This window comes from Podarcis bocagei (genome assembly GCF_964188305.1).
Source record: "Podarcis bocagei genome assembly, chromosome: 13".
In the NCBI taxonomy this organism is placed as follows: Eukaryota; Metazoa; Chordata; class Lepidosauria; order Squamata; family Lacertidae; genus Podarcis; species Podarcis bocagei.
In genome coordinates, this window is record NC_138138.1 from 21379133 (window position 1) to 21401330 (window position 22198).

At 49.0% G+C, this 22198-nt stretch overlaps 1 long non-coding RNA gene across 1 annotated transcript in view; it reads left to right on the forward strand.

Moving 5' to 3' along the window:
• Positions 1 to 8074: 8074 nt before the first annotated feature.
• Positions 8075 to 22198, forward strand: part of LOC308571361 — a 40419-nt gene continuing 26295 nt past the window's right edge. Inside the window, exon 1 of the long non-coding RNA XR_014001333.1 lies at positions 8075 to 8165. This is a non-coding gene — a long non-coding RNA (uncharacterized lncRNA). The remainder of the gene's footprint in view (positions 8166 to 22198) is intronic.

The window sequence follows — 22198 nt, forward strand, 5'->3', positions numbered from 1 at the left end:
TAGCCTCATTTATGTTATATATCTAAATTAAACCATAATATAAATCCTTACACCCTTTTCTAAGGTCGACCCAGATTCCCTTCCACGAAATTCCCAATTTTTATATTGATTACATACCAAAAGACAGCTTATAATTATACACCCTTTACATTCCAAAATTTTCTCTCCCCCCCCTTTCCCGGTTTCGATCCCCCCCCCAAAAAAAATAGCCTGTAATGACTGTACTTGTTTTAGGTTGCATTCATGCTATCATTTAAACAAGAAGATGAACAGGATTCCTGGAAAAATCACTGATTGGGTTTTCTGGTCCATTTGCAGAGAAAGGATGAACCAGCTAGGATGCTTGCTCTCAATGAAGACTCTTTGGACCCAAATATGCATATATTTAAAAATAAGCACCCCTGCTTCAGGGACTCAGCACACGGGGATGTGGCGGCTGATCGGCTTTGATGTCAATAGGGCCTAAGCCACATATAGGTACCTGGAATATTCCCCAGATGGTCTATGGGCTGTGCGGAGGATGTTTAAAGGACCAGCTTGGTTCATCCTGCTTCTCTACCTCCTTTCTCCACTCCCACCTTCCCACCATCCGCCCCTCGGGGCAGACTGAACTCTATGGTATGTGTGTGGCTGCTGGCGACAGCGCTGGGTGGTAAGAGAACATCAAAGGGGCTGGAGAGTACCAGGGAGCTGGGAAGGGTGTAATTAAAAAGCCTGGGCTGTGCTGGTTCGTGCAGATGTTTGAAGTTATCTCGGAGCACAGAGGCATCAAAGAGCTGGGGAGGGGGGAGGCTGGAGACAGAAATTCAGGAGCATCCTGGTGGAACAAATCGACTCAGGAGTTACACCTGCCGGGGAAAACATTCCACAGGGGACCACAGGTGCGGGGGCGAAAAGCACAGCTCGGCCAGCCACCAGCTACGCCTCCTCCCACAGCAACGTGGTGCAGGTCTATGGGCGCCAGAGAAAGAGAGGTATTTGATGGTTAGAGATGGAGGCAAGTCTGTTCGCATTTTCATGCCAGCCTACTCTCGTTCGCACTCCCAGGAATTCGCAAGCCAAAACGGAGCTATCCTTTAAAACTTGTGCTTCTCTGAATTACCTTGGATGCAACACTCCATCCAAGAAAAGATGGATGCGTTTGAGGAAAGTGTACATAAAAACACATATATTAGCGACTTTAAAAAATGTGTCTCATTAGGGAAAATACCTTGCAAAGAATGTATATACTGGGGGGGGGCAGATACTGGTGGGTTTTAAAAACCAACTGATGGAGAAATGCGGCTAACTGAAGAATGGGAAAATGACGAACCAAGAGAAACTGAAACCGACTCATAGAGTGAAATAGTTTCACTCCAGGTGTCCCAGACTTTGAAAAAAAGGCTAGTGACTTGAGTACACGGAACGGGGCCTTTTTGGTTGTGGCACCCTCTCTCTGGAATTGCTTACCTAGGACAGTTTGCCAGGCAATTTACTATCAGCTTTCTTTTGAGAAAATGGCAAAGAGCATTTTGTTTCAGATGGGTTTTTGGCAAGCCAAACTGTGATGGCTGTGCCTGTTTTTAATTCTGATTCCTCTCTTTTTTATATGTTGGTGTTTTGGTAGTTTTTGGATGTTGGTGTTTTGATATGGTTGTTGTTGTTGTTGTTGTTGTTGTTTTGTTGTTGTTATATGTTTATTGCTGCTGCTGCTACTTCTGCTGCTGCTTTTAGCTTTCATGAGAGCCCAACTGGGCCAGAATGGCACCTGTGCATTTGGAAACCACCATGAATGAAATGAAGGAACAAACAAACTAGAGATGTTTCATGCCAAATATGCCGAACAATGAACAATAACCAAACAACCTCAAGTCACATGCTGCAGGAGATATCCCCCCCCAACCCCAAGTCCCAGGATATATCACTGCCACTTGGTTAAAGTTCCCTTTTTCATGATTGTAAATAGGTGACGGTGTCAGATGCTGAGCATCGTCTAAACTCACCTATCAAGAGAAATTGTACTGGTCTCATCTCCAAGCCACTTTACATCCTTACCCCAGAAACAGCCAATTTTGATGCCCCAGAGACAAGGTGAGGAGTGCAAAGGAAGTTTATGTGCTGGGGAAGACCTGTTACTCATGTTATTAAGTTCGCCATTGCTATGCACCATCCCCAATCTCTGAGGGGTGAGAGACTCTGAAGGTGTCTGAGCTTTTCCAGGGCTCAGCTTGCTTGGAGTGAAGGTCAATGGAGACTGTGGTGTCTTTAGGAGATATGATCGTGCTTACACTTATCTACAATCTGAGCATAGGATGGAGGGATCTCAGGACGTTAACACCCCAGAAGATCTTGCCTCTTCTGGTCACAGCTTTGGATCCAGCAGAGAGAAGGACCTGTCCCTGCCTCCAGCTTTCAACTCACATACATAATGACTCTGCTATTGTTCTCCTGGGAGGGAAAGGCCTGCACCAGGAGTCAGCAGACTTTTTCAGCAGGGGGCCGGTCCACTGTCCCTCAGACCTTGTGGGGGGCCAGACTATATTTTGGAAAAAAATAAATAAACGAATTCCTATGCCCCACAAATAACCCCGAGATGCATTTTAAATAAAAGCAGACATTCTACTCATGTGAAAACACGCTGATTCCCGAACCGTCCGCGGGCCAGATTCAGAAGGCGATTGGGCCTGATCTGCCCCCCCCCCGGCCTTAGTTTGCCGACCCATGCACCTTTGCTTCTAATGCCACTGAGCAACCTTTTTGCCTACATATGCTAAACTGTGCCACTTAACTAGGCAGACAAAGGAATTACCTTGACAAAGGAACAGGTTTGGCAAGCTTCCTCTTCTATATTCTACCCTCACAGATACAGAATCACAGGTTTTGGAAGTGGTAGGTTGTAGAGCTTTTTTGTTGTTGTTGTTTTGCATTTTGGAGCTTTTTTATAAATTAAATTCGCCAAAATCGATGCTTCCAACAAGGGCTGCCGTACGTCCAGATTTTCCCAGACGTTTCAGTGATTATTATTGTTGTTGTTGTTGTTGCTGCTGCTGCTGTTATTGTTATTATTGATTCAACTTATACACCTCCCTATACCCGGCCGTCTCAGGGTGGTTCACAACAAGACCACAACATATAAAATGAAACTGAAAGAAATAACTCCCCCCCCCCCAAAAAAAAGCTGCATCTTAAAAGGGTGTTGGATGTCAGTCAGGTCAACCAAAGGCCTGGTTAAAAAGGAACGTTTTTGCCTGGCACCTGAAGGTATGCAATGAAGGCACCAGGCAAACTTCCCTGGGGAGAGCATTCCACAGACGGGGAGCCACTGCAGAGAAGCCACTGCAGAGAAGTCCTCGTGTTGCCGCCCTCTGGACCTCTGGAGGAGGAGGCACACAAAGGAGGGCCACAGAAGATGATCTCAGGGTCCGGGTAGGTCCATATGGAAAGAGGCAATCCTTCAGGGCATTGTTTGCATGGGCCAAATGCCAGCTATGTCCCTACCAATATCAGCATGTATTTAGGGGGTGTATCCAGTGCATTTTCCATTTGTGCAATGAAACTTCTCCTCCCTCTCAGTTGGTCACAGCTTTGGATCCAGCACAGAGTAGGATCTGTCTGTGCCCCCACTGGCGGAGGAAAAGGAGTGCGGGGGGAGCGCACCACCCCCAGCAGCACAATCCCGATGGGGTGTCATCGTGGCTGCCCCACCCACCTGCGCTGGGCGCCATGCCCCCGGGACATGCGCCAGCCCTGCCCCCACCTGTTCTCCGCCCCCACCCCCATGCCAAAGCATGAAGCTCTGCCACTGCCTGCCCCCAGCTTTCAAGTCACATACATAAACAACTCTGCTATTGTTCTCCTGGGAGGGAAAAGCCCTCACCTTTGCTTCTGTGCTGCAGTGCAAACCTTTTTGCATATATATATGCTAAACTGTGCCACTTACGGTAACTAGACCAGGACCCCTGGGTGGTTAAGTCCAGTCAAAGTTGACTACGGGGTTGGGGGTCTCATCTTGCTTTCAGGCCAAGGGAGCCGGTGTTTGTCCACAGACAGCTTTTCGGGTCATGTGGCTAGCATGACTAAACTGCTTCTGGCACAACGGGACACCGTGACAGAAGCCAGAGCGCACGGAAACACCGTTTACCTCCCCACCGGAGCGGTACCTATTCATCTACTTGCACTGGTGTGCTTTCAAACTGCTAGGTTGGCAGGAGCTGGGACCGAGCAACAGGAGCTCACCCCATTGCGGGGGTTCAAACCGCCAACCTTCTGATTGGCAAGCCCAAGAGGCTCAGTGGTTTAGACCAGTGTTTCCCAAACGTTTTTGGGCAACGGCACACCTGTGAGCCGGAAAAAAATCTCGCGGCACACCACCATTAAAGCCCCGCCCCGTGACGTCAGCGCGCAGCGTCACGCCGGGAGGGACGCACAAAAGCGAAAGTTTTTTCCCTCCCCCTTGCCGGGGTGGGAGGAGGCAGCAGAGCGAGGGCAGCTGAGGCGGCGGCGGCTGTTGTGGTGGTGGCGGCGATAGCGGGCGGAGGAGGGGGCAGCGGCGGGAGTTGCTGCTGCTGTTGTTGCTGCTGCTGCCCGGACATGCCGGCCTCCTCCTCCTCCGCTGTCTCGCGATCCTCCCTTTTGCGCGCGCTGCCCCGCCGCTCGGCACCACCACCGCGGAGCCGCCCCCGGCTCGACGCGGATCCTCGCCGCCGCCGCCGCCTCTCACCGCCCGACTCGCCCGCCTTCCTCCCACGGCACACCAGCCGATGTCTCACGGCACACTAGTGTGCCGCGGAACACCGGTTGGGAAACACTGGTTTAGACCACAGCGCCACCTGCATCCACGGACAGAACAAGTGTGTTGAATACCGCCCCTGAACAAAATTAGCATTGCTCTGGCCTTGTGTTGGCAGGCTTTGGTCAAGATAACAGACACGTGAGCAACTGATCCCCCGATAGATGGTGAAAGGGTATGTGACTCTGGGCAAGAGAGAGCATCTTAGGAGCCAGATGCTAGCGGGCAAGAACTCTGCATCCACCTGGAGCAAGGTGTGTCTGATGCTACAACCCCACTCCTTCTTCCTCTTTCCTCCTACTCCTCACTTTAAACTCCTATTCTGGCCAGCTAGCCGTCATAGCACCTGTCACTGGTAACTATTCCCCTACAGAATGTGTTCAGAAATCTCTTTTGCTTTAGGAAAACAGGTTCCTGTACTAACCATGAAGTTTTTACAGTGAGTGCCACACTTTTAACTTGGGTGGGGAGGCGCCGGTACTGCATACCCCTGAGTACACCCAGAAAAAAAGCCCCACATGTGTACTAATTATTTATTATTGCATTTCTACCCCTGCCCTTTCTCCTAAGAGCTCATGGTGGCATGCATCATTTTCCTCCTTCCCAATTTAATCTTCACAACAACCCTGTGAGGTAAGAGAGGCTGTGAATGGCCCCCAAGGTCACCCAGTGAGCTTTGTGGCTGACTGGGGATTCGAACCCAGGACATAGTCTGACACTGTGCATGTGAGAGAGGGAGGGCCTTTCGTGTATTTTTGTATGGTATCAGTAAGGGTGACTCATAGACTCATAGAATTGTAGAGTTGGGACTGATCTAGTCCAAACCCCATGCAACAATAATAATAATAATAATAATAATAATAATAATAATAATAATAATAATAATAATAATAATAATAATATATTATTTATACCCCGCCCATTTGGCTGAGTTTCCCCGGCCACTCCGGACGGCTTCCAATCAAGTGTTAAAAGCAATACAGCATTAAATATTAAAAACAGGAATGGGAATAAATACAAGAATATGCAGCTGCCCCATGTGGAGATCGAACCTGCAACCTTTGTGTTATCAGCACCATGCTTTAACCAACTGAGCTATCCATTTTTCTCCCCACTAAGAATCTCACTACGGATGGGCTTTATGTCAGGCTACAGTTCCCAACAACCCTGACCAGCGGCCCTGATATCAAGAGCTGATGGGAGCTGGAGCCCAGCAACAGCTGGAGAGCATAACATTGGCCACTCCCGCAGTAGAGTATGGGAAGTCATGGTCACAGATGATGGGAGTTGTAGTCCAACAGCTTCTGGAGGGCCACCAGATCCTCAGCCCTGCTGTATGGAAGAGGGTTGGCCCCTTCCTCACAAAGGGAAGTTAGAAACCTTCTGGGGTGTCCTGCAACTTTAATCCTGCTACTTCCTCTTAGCGTTCCCAGCAGTGTCTAAACAACTTGAAACCGCAGGCATGCTGGATCAAGAAATATGGCAGCCATCCCAGCAAGCTGCCCACAAGGAGGCGTCTGGCATCCACTTCCAGCCACAGCTCCCCCTGGAATCGGAGTCTCGGGAAGAGCTCCATCCCTTTCCATCTAGGTCTTTCCAAGCTTGGCTCTGGGCACACTGATGCCTCACCTCCTCCTCTGGAAAGCCACCTCATCTGGTCCTGTTGGAAAACTCAGAAGGGCGGAGGATTTCCAAGGTTGCAAACTCTCCTGATTTCCATCTCAGAAACTGAGGAAGTGCCAAGCCGGAAGGCCAAACAACAGGCCTCTTGCAATACTGGCATCAACACCCATCATCTGCATTGTGTCAGGCATTATCCTGTGGCTCTCCATTGGACGTCAACTTCTGTCATCCCCAGCCATTGGCCGTGCTGGATGGGGCTGATGGGAGTTGGAGCCCAACAACATCTGAGAGAAGCTGCAGGTTCCCCTCCCTTGGTCTGTACTGATGCCCTTCAACAACTGTGCCCTGCTTCCATTCTCTACCCCACCCACAGCCACCCAACAAAGGTCCTGGCATCAGCTATGGCAGGTGTCATGGACTGGTTGGGTGAAGAGAAATGGTGGGAGGAACCAGCTGGGGAACTACCAAGGGAAGAAGGCTCAGGGTCCAGGGAGCGGTGGTGGGACAGTGATGAGCAGTCAAACTGGGAGCAGGAGGTGTCAGAGGCTGAAGAGGTAACAGGGCTTGGTGAGCAGGGAGAGTCTGTGATAGAGAGAAGTCCAGAATCAGAAGGAGAGTGGGGTGAGGGAGGCCAAGAGGCAGAGATGAGCCAGGCTGGTGAAGAGGCAAAGGTGTCTCCTCCTGCTGCTACAACAAGCTCTGTTCCCCCCTTGTCTCCTAGAACCAGAAGAGGCATGAAAAAAGCGGAGGGTAACTTATGTAGGGGAAGCGGGTGGTGCTGTGGGTTAAACCACAGAGCCTAGGACTTGCTGATCAGAAGGTCGGCGGTTCGAATCCCCGCGACGGGGTGAGTTCCCTTTGCTCAGTCCCTGCTCCTGCCCACCTAGCAGTTCGAAAGCATGTCAAAGTGCAAGTAGATAAATAGGTACCGCTCCGGCGGGAAGGTAAACGGCGTTTCCGTGTGCTGCTCTGGTTCTCCAGAAGCGGCTTAGTCATGCTGGCCACATGACCCGGAAGCTGTATGCTGGTTTCCTCAGCCAATAAAGCGAGATGAGCGTCGCAACCCCAGAGTCGGTCACGACTGGACCTAATTGTCAGGGGTCCCTTTACCTTTACCTTTAACTTATGTAGCTTCATGCAGGCGTAGTCTCAGATTGCTTGAGAAAAGCCTTGGTGAGGAGGAGACTTTGGCAGCACTGGGGAAACAGGGAATTTCCATCTCAGCGACTGCTTCATGAGGGCAAGACTTGCTGGAGATGAGTTGCTGTTTTCATTAGGCCTGATGCTCCTGTGCAGATTGCGTTTTTGCTAATAAAGAGTTAACTCCAAACTTGCACAGTGTGATTTACTGCTGGCTCGCGGCTGACACCAGGCCAAAGGGAAGAAGTCACATTAGGATGGCCACCTATACGTTGCCAAAAATATGTGTGTGTGTGGAATGAGGACGCCACTTTGCACAAAATTAGCATTGCATGTGCACAGGTGCGAATCTTGAAAGAATTCCTAGAAGTTTAAATGGCAATGCAATCCATTTCATGATTGTGGGGGAGGCTGAGGGGTTCTTGATCTTGAAACCAGGCTTTGATTGGGGAGGCCTTTAAACAGAGGTGTGTCCCATGCAAAGCAGGAGACATACTCACCCTAAGTCACATCTAGATATTGTGTTTCGGTCTGACAAACCAAGCCAGCTCAGATTGCTTTGAGTGACGCGTATCAGTCATCTCCCAGAGATACATATCCCTCTCGCCTTGCTTCGTGGCTGCCTTCCGAACGGGTGAGTCAGGCTGGTTGCTAAAGTAGGGGGGGTGCAAATTTCAACCACAAACATGACTCAGTGAAACCCAAAGGTATCACCAGTGGGAAGAACCCAGTGCGAGGAACAGCTGCCTTTCAAGTCACTTTGCTCAGTGGTGTGATCGGGTTTGATGGCATCCCAAGGCTGGACGCAAGTGAAGGAGGGATAATGAGTTGATAGACAGGAAAAGAAAGCAAATAAATAGGCATAAAGAGAGAAAGAAGAAACAGATATGCAGAAAGATAGAGAGGTTTAAAAGCACGAATAGATGGGGGACAGGGATGGGGGGCCTGTTGCCCTTGCAGGGGGTTAGAGGACTCCAACTCCCATCACTTCCTACCAGCAGGGCCAAAGGCCAGGGATGATGGGAATTGTGGTCCAGGCTCCCCATTCTTGCAATGAACAAGTGAAAAATAGAATGAATGGATGGTACACAATGGGTCCTTAGGTGGAAAGATGGTCAGAAGACCCTGTTGTTAAGGACAGCCCAAGGCAAGGTTGCAGCACTTTGGGGAGTTGCGAGGGAATGGGATCTCAGTGCGCACACATGTGCAATCCGCAAATTCTCCACCTGCTGGCCAGCATATCCTGTGTTGCGCACAGCCTCAGCTTACCAGATCCAAATACTTAGCCGGCTGGCAGCCATCTTCAGAAGTTGCAGCAAAAGCAGATTCCCATTTACAAACAGGGCAGGACAGTGTACCTTATAAACAGGTATGCATATGCTTGCTCTAGTAACAATACTAAGAGCTAACTGGCTTATAATTTGACCCTGTATAAGACTGTTGTAAGTTTGGGCATTGGGTAGGAGAGGGTTAAGTGACCAGGACTACCATCAGGAAGAGCTTTCTGACAGTAGAAGTCATGGGTAGGCAGACTAAGACCCAGGGGCCGGATCCGGCCCAATCGCCTTCTAAATCCAGCCCGCAGATGGTCCGGGAATCAGTGTGTTTTTACATGAGTAGAATGTGTGCTTTTATTTAAAATGCATCTCTGGGTTATTCGTGGGGTACAGGAATTTGTTCATTATTATTATTTTCAAAATATAGTCTGGCCCCCCACAGGGTCTGAGGGACAGTGGACCGGCCCCCTGCTGAAAAAGTTTGCTGACCCCTGGTAAAAGCTGTCTGGCAGTGGAACGACCTCCCTCGGGAGGTGGCGGACTCCCCTTCCTTGGAGGTTTTTAAGCAGAGTTTGGATGGCCATCTGTCATAGAAGCATTAGCTGAGACTCCTGCATTGCAGGGGGTTGGACTAGATGACCCTCGAGGGTCCCTTCCGACTCTACAATTCTATGGAAGGCTGCCTCATGACCCCAGCAGAGTTGACAGGTCCCTCTTTCTTGGGGAAACGACAGGTAAATGTTCCACAGTTACTGAGGAAACAGCTGGGGGTCACTTCTGGAAGGGAGACCCCACTTTGGTAGAAGGTTTGTTTTCCCACTCTCTCCCTCAAGGCAAGAGTGGCGTCTGTGAAAGAAACATGGTAGTGAGAGACAGAGAAAAAGTTCACAGCCGCACCATATATTTAAAGCACTTTAAATCACATGACATACCCTACCCCCCCCAAAGAATCCTTGCAACTTGTCCCTCACAGAGCTACAGTTCCCAGCACCCTTAACAAACTACAGTTCCCAAGATTCTCCATGACTGCTGAAGTGGTATAAGAGTGCTTTAAATGTGTGGTGTGGATGGGCAACCATCGTCTACGTCTAAAAATCTGTCCATGGGAGTGTGTGAAGCTGGCCTGGAGAAAATGTGTTTGTTCCTCAACTCCCTTTCCTCCATAAGCATTCATCTTCCGACATCATCCGCATCTGAAGACCTCCCAGGGAAGTAGCCCTGAGGCTCTGGCGACAGACACTGGAGGAAGGGGGTGGAAGCATCTCTTCCCCCTTCCCTCAACCCTCAGTCTCTGAGTCTACGTCCCCACAAATTGCAGGTTCGAGCCTGTCTTTTGTTGAGGGAAGAAATGATGTAGGGTGCATTACAAGAGAACATTTCCCCTGCGAGACACACACACACACACACACGTATCCTCAAATGTCCACCTCAGCCTCTTCTAAGCACATAACCCTCTGTTATCTCCCACTGCGAGGTGGTTTGGAGGAGAGGGGGATTTAGCAAACCCCAAAGAAAAGGCCCAAGTGGTGTCTGTGTGGAGCCAGCGGGTGGGCAGAACGCAACACAGCCGGCTCACCACAGTCTCCCCTTTGCCTCCTTTCAGGGTTCTCAGGCCCAGACATGTTGTGGCGTCTCCAGCACCTGGCAACAGGAAAGTGTGAAGTGAGGCGTCTGAGGAAATGTGACTGTGAAGCTACCTGAGCAATGTTTCCTTTGCCTTCTTCAACATACGTCATGGCCTTCCTCACACATCATGGAAGTCAACATGGGCCTCAAATCACGTTCAGCATTCTAGGCTTGGCCTAAGGTAATGGTTGGCCATTACCTTACCAAGAGAGTGGTGGTGCAGGTCTGAGCAAGTGTGATGGCCTGGGACTCGGGCTCAGTGTCGGAACCAGTCTGCACTGGATCCTCTGCCTCAGGCATCATCTGAACCAAGTCTGGGGCCTGATTCTAAAGAGTCCCACTCTGCACAGGTTTCCCTGCAACAAACACCAGCTGGGCCAAGTCAGGGGCCTGAGCCTGCCCTGGCTCCAGATGCAGGGATCACCTCATTGCCTTCAGCTGGGCCATCACTTACAGCTGCTCCACTACTGGTTTGGTCAGGGGAGGCTGAGGCGGCCCCTGGGTCTAGTAACCCACCGACATCTCCTGAGCTGCAGAGACTGAGGTCTGAGAGAAGGAAAGACCTGAGTACTTGCAGGAGGAGTGCTCACCTTCGGGCAAAACAGGGAGGTGAGTCGCTGGGGGATCAGGACCAGCCGTTACCCCAACAAAGATAAGACTGTCGGACCCTGCCCCAGGTTGCGGGAGCAACATTGCTGTATGCTAGACCCTGCCTGAGATCCTGTACCTGTCCTTGCCTGGTTTCCTGCCTTGTGTCCTGCCTTGACCCCGGCGAACTGACTCCTAGCGGAACCTATGGATTCTGGACCGGACCTGGACCATGGCTCCTGGGTTACCCCCAGGCCCAGCACAGCAAGGTACCTAGCCAGCAGGTCACCAGTCATAAGAGCTCACTGTGTCCTCTACCATCTTTGGACCGTTAGGCTTGTTGTATCCCCCTCCCTGTCCAGCCACCAAAGAAAGTACCCCAAGGTTGAGAACGTTGGTGCAGAATAATAAAGTCTAGATAGGAGAATTCCTGGATGCCAAGATCCAAATTTGGGGCAAGTGAGTGAGAGAACCTCAGCAGAGATTTAAAGTCCAAAAAAATGCGGCCAAGTAAAACATGCAAATATAGGCCGTTAAAGCTTTAAAATATGTCCAAGTCCCTTCCAAGGTTCCCCACTTCTCCTTGCATAGAGAAAGACCACACATTTGGTCAGTTAAAATTGTGGTTTACTTACAAACACTCCAAAGGTCAGATTCATGTGTTTTTCCATACATCAACCAGAAAAGTTGCACAGGCAGTAGAAAACTTAGCTTAGTGGTGAACTTTCTGAGCTTATTGGTATAGGAACTCAAGAGGGGTTAGTGAGAGTCATGCAGCTGAGCAGGAGCAACCAGCTCAAACCTTTTCACACGCTGAGCATCTCAGGTAGACTAGGTACAACAATAGGCCTGAATGTACCCTGCCAGCACAGCATCCCTTGGTGCCAGTCAATTTCCTAGGGTTGCCACCTATTACAGTGGTGCCTCGCAAGATGAAATTAATCCGTTCTGCGAGTCTCTTCGTCTTGCGGTTTTTTCGTCTTGCGAAGCACGGCTATTAGCGGCTTAGCGGCTATTAACGGCTTAGCGGCTTAGCAGCTCTTAGCGGCTTTAAGAAAAAGGAAACAAACTCGCAAGAACTCGCAAGACGTTTCGTCTTGCGAAGCAAGCCCATAGGGAAATTCATCTTGCGGAACGACTCAAAAAACGGAAAACTCTTTCGTCTAGCGAGTTTTTCGTCTTGCGAGGCATTCGTCTTGCGGGGCACCACTGTAATTTCTTTTAACAGGCCTTCCTGCTGTGCTTTCAGCAGCAACCCGGCGCCCCAGAATATTGCAAGCGAAACTTCGGCTGCGGCTTATCGTCCTGCCAGGGAAAAGCGTCCCTGCCAGCCTGGTATTGGTCAGGCTGCTCTTTCAAAGCCAATAAGCTAGGTCAAGTAAGCAAAAAAGAAACCCGGAAGAAGGTGGCAACCCTATAATTCTCTCTCTGTCGTGTTGTAAGATAACAGAAGATATGTCTCCATCAGTGCCCACTCTCTGGATGAAAAGAGCCCTGGGCAACTTCCTCCCACCCCCTCCATCTTGGCGGTGGCTCCCCAGCAAAGTCCTGTCGGCCGAACTGTGGCCTGGGGCTCCCTGCCAGCGGTTGCTGGTACCGCCCACTCCCCATTTCGGAGATTCGTTTGCTCTGCCTTCCCTGCCCACCGCGGGCTCAGCTCACCGCTGCTCCCTTCCCTGCCTTGTGCCGAGGAGGCTGCTGGGCTTAAAATAGAAGAAGGAAGGGGTGCCTAAAAATAAAGCTTTAATTACAGAGGAAGAGGGTGACTGGAGTTCAAAGCGTGCAGAGATGCGGGGACGGAGGCTCCAAGCAGGTCCTCCTCCTCCTCCCCTTCCCCTGTTGTGGATCCGACCATCGGAGCCAGATGCGAACGGCCTACGCAAACGAGGACCGACCAATATGCCTGCCCTCTTCCTGGTCCAGCTGCTCATAGGCTAAGCTGAAGTGAATGTCGTGGGGGACACAGATTCCATAGAACCATAGAATTGTAGAGATGGAAGTGGCCGCAAGGATCCAGCCCCCTGCAATGCAGGAATCTTTCACCCAACATGAGGCTCGAACTCACAGCCCTGGGAAAAAGAGTCTCGTGCTCTACTGACCGAGCTATTATCCCGTTGCCTCGTTTGCGTCTAGTGCGCAGGTGCTCATTCATGGATGGTGATGCAAATTTAGAGAGGGCTACTGCAATTTAAGGGACGCGGGTGGCGCTGTGGGTTAAACCACAGAGCCTAGGACTTGCCGATCAGAAGGTCGGCGGTTCGAATCCCCGCGGCAGGGTGAGCTCCCATTGCTCGGTCCCTGCTCCTGCCAACCTAGCAGTTTGAAAGCACGTCAAAGTGCAAGTAGATAACTAGATACCACTCCAGCAGGAAGGTAAACGGCATTTCTGTGCGCTGCTCTGGTTCGCCAGAAGCAGCTTAGTCATGCTGGCCACATGACCCGGAAGCTGTACGCCGGCTCCCTCAGCCGATAAAGCGAGATGAGCGCTGCAACCCCAGAGTCGGCCACGACTGGACCTAATGGTCAGGGGTCCCTTTGCCTTTACATTTTACTGCAGTTTAAACAGAAGTACATCTTGTCTCTTGGTGGGGAAAGGCCATGGCCAGGTCACCGGGGATGTGAGAAAGCTCTCATTTTCTTCTTCCAGTCTCAAATCTCATATTTCCATATCCTTATGTAATTCGTTTATTCATTTATTTTAGTCCTCATGAAAATTAATCAGCATTAGTAATAATGTGAATTTCTCCTGTTATACACAATGTGATATGCAAAGGCCCATCCGCTCCAGTAGCCTGTTCTCTTTGTTTAAAAAATATGATTTTTATTTAAATTTCTGTTTTACAATTTCTGATAAACATTTTACATACTTAACATATCAATGGCTTCCCTTCTTCTCTTTCCATGGTTCATTTTACATATCTTACATCCCTGCATATTTTACAAAAACTATACCAATCGGTTTTCCATTATTACATCCATTAAAACTTATTTACACTGTTGAATTTATCTTAATGCTGCCGGCGTTTTCAGCTGAACACAGTTATTTCCCAAATATTCAAGAAACATTTCCCAGTCTTCCTTAAACATATCCTCTTCTTGTTCTCTTATTCCATATGTTAAGTCTTCTTTGGTTGAGACCTCACTCGTTTTCCATTTTGGGGCTAACAGAACACGGGCTGCAGTTGTTGCATACATAAATAACCTTTTCTGACACCTGAGAATTTCGGCCTGGATTAACTCCAACAGAAAGGACTCTGGTTGTTTTTTTCCCAAAAGTAATTTTAAACATTTTTTTCAATTCATTATAAATCATTTTCCAACTCCAGCAGCCTGTTCTTACCGTGGCCAACCAGTTGCCCATGGGAAGCCCAAAAGGGTGGGTAACCTCGGGCCTGGGAGTTGAATGCGGCCCTTCAGGCACTTCTCTCCGGCCCCTGGCACTCTTCCCAGGCCACACCCCCTCTAAGCAGGCCACGTCCACCACTGCCCTTGCTTCCAGTACCCCACCCCTGAGTCGTTTGCCCTGCTGGGATGTGTCCTTGAATTCTTCTTTTTTTAATACAGTTTTTATTAAAGTCGAGCCCAAGGCGGAGGCAGGGGCGACTGAGCAAAGCCGGGTGCCTTGTGTATGTGCAATGCTTCTTTTTTCAAGTTAGATTTTCTACGTGTCAGTTTCATTTGCTGAGACATTAGTGTTACATTAGGAAGAAAAGGGGGAAAGAGGTGGAGGGCACCATTGTGGGCAGGGCTGTCTTAAGCATATGCGGCGCCAGGGTGCAGAGATCCGCCCGGTGCCCGTTACCCAGAGTTGTCGACCTTTTTTTTACGGGTGGGCCGGCAAGGCGTGCACAGCAAAGCTGGCCTGGCTGGCCGCCTCTGCAACGACAGAGGAGCCCGAGGCGGTGGCAACAGCAGAGCAAGGCCAGAGCCGGGTGCCTGGGGACGGGTGGGCAAGCAGAGCCCAGCGCAACAACAGTCGAGCCCAAGGCGGAGGCAGGGGCGACTGAGCAAAGCCGGGTGCCTTGTGTGAGTAGCGTGCGCTGGGCATGCCTCTCGATGGCCCGCCAATCCCAGGTGCGCAGGAGAGCGGAGCCGGCTGCCTGCCTCAGCGCCTCACTCGCCCATAGCAGAAGAGCTGCAGTGCTCCGACAGGCTCTGCTCCACTCGGCAGCAGCCGTCGGCTCTTCCCAATCCCCGGACTCCAAATCTCAGCCCCAGACTCTTGGCCTGGCGCCCCTGAGAGCCCCACACCCCTTAGCGCCTATGGGTAAGGCGGCCCAGATGGTGGGTGGGGTCGGTTGGCGATGCTTTCATTTTACTTAATGTATGTGTGGAGTTTTATGTCAGCATCGCTTGCGCGGGTTCCATAGCTGTCAACCTTTCCCTTTTCTTGTGAGGAATACTATTTGGAATAAGAGAATTTTCCTTTTTTAAAAAAGGGAAGCTAATTGCTTGTGCTCCTCTGGTGGTGAGAGAGGTTGGGGTTGGCCTAGGGTGGGGTTGGTTGGCTGTGGTGAACTTTTTGTGTGTGAGAGAGTGTGGGGTGTTTTTGAATCAGGTCAGCCATATTGATTCGTATGCTGCAGGCGGATTCTTGTCATTGTCTTGTTGGGCTGTGTATGTGATAAAGGGGAACCATACCAGGGTGAAGGCGTCTTCTTCAATTTGTCCCTGTGTCAGTTTCAGTTTATTGGTTAATTTTTCTAGTAAGGCTGTTTCCCATACTATTTGGTACCACTGGTCCATGCTTACTCCTGACAGGTCTCTCCAGTGTCTGGCTATGATGTTTCTGGCTGCTGAGAGTAGATGGGTTATGAGTTCTTTGTGATGTGAGTGGGCATTATTATCCTGGAAGATGTTTAGGACTTCTAATAGTCCTTGAATTCTGATCATGCCAGCCTGGATGCAGGACAGAGTGGGGTTTTTGCAGAGAAACCAGCCTACTGTCCAAAGATAACATGCACATTCATTGCTCTGCTTCCCTTTCACTGTCTATAAATGCAAAATCCTAAACCGTTTTAAATGTACTTCCTTGTTTCTGTACATTTATTATGCAGCCATGAATAAATTTCCACAGAAATTAACACACAAGGTGCCGCAAATGAGAGGAGGGACTCTGCTGTTCTGGCAGCCACTCTTTCAATCTCAATTCCTAGGGAAAGTTGCTTTGCCTGCTCTCTTTACCCTACAGTATTAAGGCCTCCCTATTTAGAAAGGGCATTGGCTGCTGGGTTTTTTATTGCTTGCCTACCCATAATTATACACAATCCTTCTGGGTTTTGGCTCTGGCATTGTGCTCTGTTTTATTATGCTCCTTAGCGCAGTGGCTTTTAAGCTATTTTACTGCTGGCTTTTACTGCTGCTTGTTTTGTTTTGCTCTTTTGGGAACCCGCCTTGAACTATGTAAGAAAAGGTGGGGTGTACATATTTTAAAAACAGGTGTGGGGAACCCTTGGCCCTTTAGATATGGCTGAACTACAACTCCCATCATGCCTGGCTATCGGCTGAACTTACTGGGGCTGATGGGAGTTGACTTGGCTTGGGGAAAACAGCCTCGCAGGCCAAATAGGGGTGGCCTGGTAGCCAAAACTAGGCCTGCGAACTCGAGGTTTTCCCACCCACGGTGTAGATAACACTGAGCTACATGGAACAATGGTTTGACTCTGTATGAGACAACTCCCTATGTTCCTATTAACTTTTCTCTCCACTGGTGGGCAGGGGAGAAGATTCAGTGGTTATAGCACAGCTGGGGAAACCTGCATCTTCCCAGATGCTTCACTACACACAAACAAGTTGTGTACAAATGTAGACGTGCCATAGACAATTTTCAACAATACAGTCATACCTCGGAAGTCGAACGGAATCCATTCCGGAAGTCAATTCAGCTTCCAAAATGTTCGGGAACCAAGGCATGGCTTGTGATTGGCTGCAGGAAGCTCCTGCAGCCCACCGGAACCCGCGGAAGCCACATCGGATGTTCAGGTTCCAAAGAACATTCGCAATCCAGAACACTCTCTTCCGGATTCACGGTGTTTGGGAGCCAAAACGTTTGAGTCACAAGGCGTTCGACTTCCGAGGTACGGCTGTATTTGGAATTGATTTTTATAAATCCCATATTAGATTAAGGTCTGGTTATCTACAATGACAAATTCCCAGTCTCTCTTTTTGTAATGTACACAATTTTTTTGTTGTTGTTATTGCACTGTTTTGTTTTCTACATTGGTACTATTTCTTCTTCTTTGTATCTTATCTTACTCTGCGCAGTTGTAATTTTGTACTTTTTTATTGTTCAGTAGTTTGTGTGCATATGTATATATAAGATATGTGTGTATATAAGGTGGGTGGGCGGATGTGGGTGTTTCACTCATAGAATCAGCTGGAAGCGACCCTCAGGCCCATCTAGTCCAACCCTTACAATGTAGGAATCTTTTTCCAACATGGGACGCAAACCCACAACCTTGAGATTAAGAATTGTTGGATTCCAACCTCAGCTAGCACAGCTGACAAACAAGGGTATCTGTAGCAGGGGTCAGCAACCTAAGGCCCGTGGGCCACAAGCAGCCCCCGGGGGTTGTTTAACCGGCCCACAAGATGCCCCTGAACTGAGCTGCCCACTCGGCGAGCCCCCGCACGCTGCGCTAAACTGGTGCAGCGCAGTGTGGGGACTCGCTTTCGTGGCACCGGAAATCACATCTGTGCAGACGCTGAAAATTGTGTCTGCACAGATGCAGGAAATCGCGGGCGCGCACTCTCACACACGCACGCGATCCAGGCCACAGAGGGATCTCCGCTGGAGTGAACCAGCCTAGGTACCATATTTTTCGCTCTATAAGACGCACTTTTTCCCTCCTAAAAAGTAAGGGGAAGTGTGTGTGCATCTTATGGAGCGAATGCAGTCTGTGCAGCTATCCCAGAAGCCAGAACAGCAAGAGGGATCACTGCGAGCACTCCTTCTCGCTGTTCTAGCTTCTGGCTTAGCTGCATGAAGCCTCTTTAGGGCACGGGGAGCCTTCATCCCGCTGCCCTGAAGAGGCTGCGCAGCTATCCCAGAAGCCAGAAGAGCGATCCCTCTCGCTGTTCTGGCTTCTGGGATTCAGAATATTTATTTTTTTCTTGTTTTCCTCCTCCAAAAACTAGGTGCATCTTATGGTCTGGTGCATCTTATAGAGCGAAAAATACGGTAAACCTTGCCAGCCCCTGATCTATAGATCCCCAGCTTTGCCATTCTTGGGTCATGGTTTCCTTGCCTGAGAGAGGGGGCTGACTCACACCCAAGTCTTCTGCCAAGTGTTCGAATCCAGCCTTAGACTCATCTCACATTCACCATCCGATTTCTGCAACTTCCATGTCCCTACGCGACATTTGCAGTGTTTTTGGATTCACAGCAGCAGCAGCAGCAGAAAAGGCCGCATTTGCCCCCCGGCAGCTGGTTTCAGTTAGGTCTCGAGACACATGAAAGCCAGCCGTGGTTTATTTTTAGCAGAGCCGATTTCGGAGGAAAGCCTTTTATCCTCCAGCCTGGTCATCCATCATGGCCTTTGAGGGTGGGGCCGCATCTCCAAATAGCTCCCACGGACACACACGGCAGTGGCAAAAACCACACTTCCTCCCAGGACGGTTCCTGCAAGACGGGCGCCTGTTGCGGTGAGACCCTCCAACAGCAGGGTTTCAAATCGAGCCTGGGCTTACTGAAGCTCAGTCCCCAGCACCCATTTTGGGCCCTATGATTTTGCGAAATGATAAGGAACACACAAGCCTTTGGTTCCATGCAGAGTTGGTGCACCCTTGTCATTGGAAAAGCCAGATCTCCCCTCCCAACACACAAACGCAACACATACACACACTTGGGTTTTAGGATAGTTGTCTCTAAGTCAACCTAGAGCCCCAGCGTTTTTTAATTTGCAAAATAAAATCCTACTTAGAGATAATTTGCAAAATAGAATCCTGCTTAAAATCCATTCCCTTTGGCTTCGGTCAGTTTCTCATTTTTCCAACCTTAAAATTCAGTTTCTCCTGCTTTAGCACCAACTTGTGTGGTTTGTTTAGGAAATCTGTACATGTGTTCATGCACAGCTCTAATATGCACGTTTTGTATGCATCTTTGCCTAGCATACACCGTTTGGGAAATGATTCTTCCTAATATAATGAGCTTTTGTATGTTTTTATATTTTATTTTTACAAATATCTGCAGTTTGGGGTGCAGGACTGAATTGTAACATTTGGAGGTGTGTCAATTTTGAAAAATCAATGTGGTTCAGGACCTGTTGTGGTTCAGGAAGTGTAAATTAAGTAAGTCTGAACTAATTCATCTCTCCTTCCTGATCACATTTATTCTTCACTTCATTCTGGGTTCTTTCAGTCACTTTAACACCAGTGTGTGTGTGTGAATCACATTCTGGGGACCTGATCTCTCCCCCAAAATTTTTTTGCCCCCCCCTCCCAAGACCCCACTGATTTTGTTGGAGGTGCCTCTATTTGAACTGATCCTATAATCATCAGTTTCATTTGGATATTTGTTTGGATATGTGGACTGCTCATATTAATATATATGCTTAATTTAGGATGGTTGATGGATTATTCTGATTGTTAATGTGAGCTGATGTCGGGTTTCTTTTCCCCTGCTACATTTGCAATAACGTACATAATCCCTTAGACGTTCCAACAATTAACAGAGGGCAGGACCCATATCGCTGCCATTTTAAGTTCCCACAATGCCCCACAAAGCACAAATACTTCTGGGGCATTGTGGGAAATTAAAATGGCCACCAGGCGCAGCTTTGTGGTGCTGTTTGGAATGCTAGGCCTGAAATCAATAAAATAAAATAAAATAAAAAATGGAGGAGGGGGGTTTTCAGGCATTCCTACGGTTGTTTTATTTCTTCTTTCTAGCTGTAGCCTTCAAAGTCGCTGCCTTAATACAAGAATCCAGTATGTCTTTTAAAAATAACAGCACTGTTCTTCAATACAAGCATTTATTTTAGGGAAGAAGAGCAACGTCGCAGAGTGAATCTATACGGATGGTTGGTGATTCAGTTGCTAGGGTGGCGGGTTCTTTGGTTTCTTTGACATTAAATGGTTAAAGGTGGTGGGGCTTCGTTTAAACAAATAGGGATCCAGTGATGGAAGTCTATTGCCACCTGCTGGGCACAACCTCTAAGAAACAATATCAAAGGTCAGGCTGCGAAATTCAACTTGGCTAACCCCAATTTAGTCCAACCACGAATCTCATAAAGAATAATCTCTTTCGCTTACGGATGAGAAGGGAAGCTGGCTCTCATCCCAGGGCAGAATCAGCACAGGGGCTTGGACTCACCCAGCAGACTCAGGCCACACTGCCTTGCAAGTGAAAATGCAATAAAGATTAAGATCATAGAATCACAGAATTGTAGAGTTGGAAGGGATCCCATGGAAAAAGAGCGAGGTCCCAATCAAAGAAGAATGGCAACTTAAACTGATGGAATACGCGCAGGTTGCAGATTTAGCATCTAGAATAAGAGAACAAGAAGAATGCATGTTTAAAGAAGACTGAAAAATGTTTACTGAATATATGGGTGAAAATTGTGTTTATTTAAAAACGCTGGTAGCATTAAGATAAATTCAACAGTGTAAGTAAGTTTTGATGGATGTAACCATGGATTACTGAATGGTTTAGTTCACGTCAAATGTGCAGGGATGTGTGGTATGCAAAATGAACCACGGAAAGAGAAGAAGGGAAGTCATGGATTTAAGGTTGTTTAAAGGAATATTTTGAAATGTAAATTAGAATATATATATATATATATATATATATATATATATATATGGGGGATCTCCAAGGGTCATCTAGTCCAACCCGCCCTTGCAATGCAGGAATCTTTTACCCCAATGTAGGGTTTGAACCCACAACCCTGAGATTGAGAAGCTAAGGCTCTACTGACTGAGCTATCCGAGCTGCCTTGTATTTCTCATTCCGCTTCACTTTGCAGCCTTGACAGAAGGGGCGAGGAGCCTGCGACTCTCCAGATGTGGTTGGACTACAACTCCCATCGTTCCTGACCATGGGCCATCCTTGCCGGGGCTAGTGGGCGTCCAGAGTCCAACAACGAAACAGCCCTCCATCCCTGCATTTAACAGAGACAGATTGCTTTGGAGCCGAGAGTGCTGGAGATGGACAGACCCCAAAGAATGCTATATGTGCACCAGCCAGTTCCCTTCTTAGGCGTGGGTCGCCTGAAGGAGGAATGGAAGCAGACTAAATCACAACTAGCAACCTTGGAGCACACACAGCACTCTCCCCGGGGACCCTGGGCTCTCCGAAGTTTGTGCATTAGGCGCTGCCTACCGTGACTGCCACGATGTGTGTGCAGCCTTCTGTGTAATGGGAACAGCCGAAACAATCCGAGACGCTCCAGCGCGTAACTAGGAGCTATTTGTTCCCAGCTGCCTGGAAATCCAGGGTCAGAAAACACAAGGCTGGCACAGCACAAACAAGAAAACATTGGTCTCCTGGGCCTGCTCACTCCGAGGTCCGTGAAAGAAAGATGGAGCAGCCAAACTTCTGCAGGAAAGCAAGGCCGATACAGAGGAAGCTGCCTTATCCTGTGTCAGATCCACGGTCCATATACATCAGTACTGTCTACACTGACTGGCAGCAGCTCTCCAGACAGAGCCCTGCCTGGGGATTAAACCTGCGACCTTCTGCATGCAAAGGAGGTGCCCTTCCACTCGGCTGCAGCCCTTCCCCAAACTATTTTCTCTTGAGTGTTGGCCTGAAGCATTTGTGGGAATGTTCAGGGTGGCAGGAGCGGACATATTGTTTATTAATATCCTTCCCAACTTGCACTAGCAAGTTCCTTTATGTAGCAGAGTTGTTGTTTAGTCATTTATTCGTGTCCGACTCTTCGTGACCCCATGGACCAGAGCACGCCAGGCACTCCTGTCTTCCACGGCCTCCCACAGTTTGGTCAAACTCATGCTGGTAGCTTCGAGAACACTGTCCAACCATCTCATTCTCTGTCGTCCGCTTCTCTTTGTGCCCTCCATCTTTCCCAACATCAGGGTCTTTTCCAGGGAGTCTTCTCTTCTCACGAGGTGACCAAAGTATTGGAGCCTCAGCTTCAGGATTTGTCCTTCCAGTGAGCACTCAGGACTGATTTCCTTAAGAATGGATAGGTTCGATCTTCTTGCAGTCCATGGG